This window comes from Merops nubicus, unplaced genomic scaffold (assembly GCF_000691845.1).
Source record: "Merops nubicus isolate BGI_N331 unplaced genomic scaffold, ASM69184v1 scaffold46654, whole genome shotgun sequence".
Taxonomy (NCBI): Eukaryota; Metazoa; Chordata; class Aves; order Coraciiformes; family Meropidae; genus Merops; species Merops nubicus.
Window position 1 is genome coordinate 1870 of NW_008605765.1, and position 5093 is coordinate 6962.

Consider the following 5093-nt stretch of genomic DNA (forward strand, 5'->3'; position numbering starts at 1 on the left):
TCCTTCCCTCTGGCAGGACCCAGACCCTCTCCCACTGTGGCACCTTTCTGAGCACTTTGGGGCAGCATTTACTCTGTAGAGTCACTGACTTCCTGCATTTCTGACTTCGAGCAAGACTCTGCCCCAAACTTCCTCTGAGACGCCGTGCAGAGCTGCCGTGCTTGGGACGCCTCTTCCTCTTCCAGCCTCCAGGGAGAGAAACAGCCCTGCAGCCCCAGAGCCGGGTGACAGCAGCGGGTTGATGCTGAACCTGCTTCCTCGTAAGGCGGCCTGTGCCAGCCGGTGGCATCGCCGCACGCCCACGTGCTGCCACACACACGTGTGCTCCCATCACGTAGCAGCCCCTTTCCCACGGCCTGTACAGGAGCCCTGGGTCAGATTCCTGCTTCTGGAAATGCCTTAGAATGCTAGAGTTGAGCTAGTCACATCCTGGAAATCCCCACCGGGAGGGAGGTGGGTGGGTTCAAGCAGTTCAGTGAGCAGGGCACTGGGGAGAGGGGCAGGACCCCGGAGAGCAGCTGGATCTGTGACCCCTGGAGCCTGAGCCCCCGGGCTGGGAGCCGGGGGTGTGCCCAGCAGCCAGCACCCTTCCTGCCACACTGCCCTGCACAGGGGAAGGAGAAACAAGAACACAGCAGCCTCTACCCTGACCTCTGCCACCACACAGCTTCCTTGTTCTTGTTTCCCTCTTCTGAGCGTTGATTTTAAAGTGCTCTGCTGCAGCACTGAGTTCTGAAGGAGGGCTCTTCCCCTGCCTGCTCAGCCGTTCATGCAGCAGTGGGAGCAATGCTTCTCCTCTGATGCTATTTAATTGCCTTCTCCACCTAGTCTAGACCTATTTCTAGCACAGCCAGGAAGGCAAAGAGGACACTGTTCTTCTCGATCCCCAAAACACCCTGGTGGACCCCCTCATTTCTCTTTCCAAGTGCCCTCACTCAGCCTTCCCACCTCCACACCAGTTTTCACTGCCCCAGGACTCTCCTTGGTCCTGCCCTGCACCTCTGGAGCGGCTGCAGCTCATCATCCTCAACCTCCTCATGCTGAGCAGGGACCTGGCTCCAGCAGGACTCAATGCAGGGGATGAGCGGGAGGCCGTGAGCGCTGCTGGAGGGTGGGGGATGCACACCTGTGTTGGGAGGCAAGAGCTAGCAGAGGGTGGGCTCACCAGGCTCACAGCCATTCAGCCAGCTCCCAGCAGCAGCAGCCTTGGGTCATCTCGGCCATTCTCCTTCTCTTTCCCATGGATTTCCCTGACACTTTTAGGAGCCTTCTGCACCCCGCTGTCCAGCTCAGCCTGGGAGCTCCCCCCTTTCCAAGAGAGCAGCAGCGCTTTCTCAGCCTCTCGGGGTAGGGGAAGCTGCTCAGAGAGGAGCCAGCTGCCGGCAGGGCTCAGCACCAGGGCTCAGCACCAGGGCTCACCAACAGCACGAGGCCAGCGGGGTGAAGATGGGCCCACCCCACCGAGCACAGGAAACTTCAGCAGGGTGCCTGCGTGTGACCTCCTTAACTTAACAGAACAGCGAGCTGGCAAGAAGTTCTAACCTATTTCAGAGGGATAAGAAGCGCAAGGCAGAGGAGCTGGGGGGTGCCCCCACCATGCACCCCGAGGAAGCGGTAACCCACAGGATGCAGCCTCAAAATTCCACAAGAGCACAGCGAGAGCCGGCCCGAGCGCGGCGGCTGCAGGGGGGCAGCTCCCCTGACTCGGTGCAGAGCGAAACCTGCAGCAGTGACAGCTCTGATCAGCCTTGTCCCCACCTCCCGAGCTCCTGGGCGCCGTGGTGAAGGGACCCACAGCGCCGCCGGGCACGCGGGACAGCAGCATGGACACCCAAACACAGGGTGCTGCAGGGTCACTCGCACAGAGCCCTGGTGAGAGAGTGGGAGAATTCTGAGAAAGCAGCTGGATTTCAGCTGGGTTTGCTGGTGCCATGGCGGTATGTGCTACAGACTGACCGTTCCAGATCACTTCATGTGCCCTCAGGACCGTCACTGCACGAGAAAAGGGTCATTACCATCAGAACCAATCTAACTCCCCAACAGCTCTTCCCTTCCTGGTCATGGTACTGAACCTCTGGGCTTCTGCTCTGATACCTCTAGTTGTATCAGCTTTGATAGAAGTAAAAATAAACATTCCCCCATCTACAGATCCTGCAAAGCTCTAATTATCTACTATTTCACAGGAAGATGAGCCTTTTAATCCCACAGCGTTTTTCAACTGCAGACCCCACTACAAAGAGCAGAGGTGTCTTCACCCTGTTGGGAGGTCTGACCCAACCCCTGACACACGACTGCACCTCCCAGGCACCACGCACGCACGCAGCCACGTGAGCTTGCCATCACTTCAGATGACGTCCTCGGGAGGGTTCCTCTCCCACAGCCAATAAATGACCTTTCAGACTGTGAGGTTTCAGATTTGTTGTTTGAAACAAAGTGCTATCTCCAGGAGCACCTGCTCTCCTTGCTTTTGATTAAGCAGAAAGTCATTGCCCTGTATGAAGAGCACAAGTTTGCATAAAGACCATAAAGTTATTTAACAAGTCAGATAAGAACCTGCGGCACTGCGCTGGAGCAGCTGGGAGGGGACAGTTCTTATACACAAGTGTGATTATTGATATTCCTACTGCATTTCCTTCCTCGTTCCTAACCAAGCTCTAGAGCAAAGCCTTGACATGTTTCAATTCACATATTGCCACACATCAGACACGACTGTGCTGGGACCAGATAAGATGTATTTATTTCGAGGCTGTCCTGTGGAGCTGCCCATTAAAACTGCAGCAGAACCTGCCCCATTTATTCCAAAATAATTAGGAGCATGCTGTTCTTTAGCACCTGAGACATCCAACAATGCTGTGGTTCTCACACTGCTGCCTCATCATGCCCCAACTCCCAGGGCATCCCTGTGCAGTGAGAGACTCCAGCAATGCCAAACAGCAACCGTGGGCCGGGCTATCACCTGCAACAGCCATTCGCAGGCAGTGGAGGGTTTTGGTTTTTGAGGTGTCAGACTATCCATGAACAGCCTTGTGGATATCTAGGCACCAGAGCACCTCTGGAGATCTCAAATTGTCAGACAAACCCCAGAGAGGAAGGACAATTTCTCTGACTTGGCTGGAAAGCCAGTCAAAATGTTGAGGGGTCTTCCAAAAAGCCACCAGAGACCAAATCAACTCAGCAGTTTATTTAGATAACACAAGTTCATACTTTGCCATGGCTTTAACACGGCTGCCTCCCTTTAGTACATAAACTCTATACTGCATAATGATACAGAAAGTGCAGTAAAATGTCAGCTTGTTGGTATAAAATGTTAATCTTCTGATTGCAAGAGAAGGAGCATATATCAGCATTCCACCATAAAAACAAAACCATCGTGTTAATGACACAATGGCTGAGTCGAGAGTAGTACTAATTAAAAACAACATCAAGCAGCAAGTTGCTGGACAGTAACATTAAAAACCATTTTTCCTGTAATTCACAAAAGGTTACTTAAAATTAAGAAGCATTTTGCTTACTAATATGAAACATTACTAATCTGTAATGTATCATAATTAACCAGGCATACAGGTTTCTGTGCCCCTGTGGTTTTCACGGCACATGGTGCCAGTCTGGGTAGGTCACTCCCTGGACAGTCAGAGGGAAGAGCAGTGATGGACAACACCATTCTGAGGAGGGTTCTCACAACAGCCCTATTCCACTCCCCCTGCATTGTTTGCCACTCAACCTTGGGTTAACCACAAGATGGACGTATTTAAAAAACATAACAAAAACACAGATACAATGTGTATCAACAAATCAACTGCTTCTGGCCTGCAAGTGCAAGAAACATCTTTGCATTCTAAGCACAGTGAAATTCCAGGACCAGAACCAATTACTACAGCAATTGGCTTTGCATATTTAAGATCTGTTACAGTATCTACAGTAAAAAACATCTTACAGAGTAAGAGGGTGTGAAAGGGGAACAGTCTTGCCAAATAAGTCTTATTCTGCTTTTTTGGACGCTGCTATGGTCTGAAGCTGAAGGAAACAGGAAAACGTTAGTAAGGAGGAAGATGAAGCAACAGCTCTACAGGGAGTATGAAGGAATCCTCAGGAACAGCACTGGCAGCAGTCCAGATGTGACTACAGCTGTTTGACTGAACACTCCAAACTATTGCTGTCTGAAAACAAAAGGCACGTCACCAATCCTCCGTGTTGGCGTCGTCCACGGGCAGCCCCCGAGGGGTCACGGGGCAGGGTCAGAGCAGGGGCACCACGAGCGCCGCGGCTCCGCCAGGCCGGGCACTGGCCCACAGGCAGCTCCGGAGCAGTGCCAGCCCCTCCCCCTGAGCAGGGACCCTGCCCCCAGCTCCCCTCCTTCCCGGGAGCTGAGCAGCTCGCTGAGCACTTGTGGTTCATAGGGGAAGATTAGCTCACCTCAGGAAGGTGAGCTCAGGTGGGAGGTGTATGGGAAGTATCATTAAAGAAGTGTACCAATAAAACCAAATTAAAGCCAGCTAAACCCAGCTTCATGCTAGATTTACAATCCAACGTTTTGCACAGATCTGCATGGTAGGATTTAGTAAAGAGGCTTAGTTAAGAGCTAAGAACAGCCTTGACAATGCATTTTAGTCTTCACAAGTAAGCCTCACGCTACTGCAAAGGCAGTACCCCCTCATCTTTCACAACCCCCTCGAGTCCTCGCTCCATATGCCCAATAATACACTAAAGCACCTCAAAACTGAAGCTAAGGGTAGGAGTACGGTCACATTCAGTTCTGAGCTGCAGGATTTAGGGTGTGCCTGACTTACCACACAACCCCAAAGGAAACATCCTGCTCTGAAGCTGCAGCCTCTCCCCTTGTCTGGCACCCAGGCCTCCTCAGAAGCCCCTGGGGAAGATGGTGCCCTGGGGTGCTCTCACCTCTCTAGGAGGGGCATCCTGTCCTGTGTAGACCAGAACCTGCTGTGAGCACACCACACCTGGTACCCAGCCTCCACCTGGAGCCTGGGAGCTACAAGGGATAAGGAGCAGCCCTCGGAAGGCACCTATGGCAGCCAGAGGGTGCAGCCTGCCCTGCTGCCCGCGGCGTCGGCCTCACACCCCAGGGTTCTGGG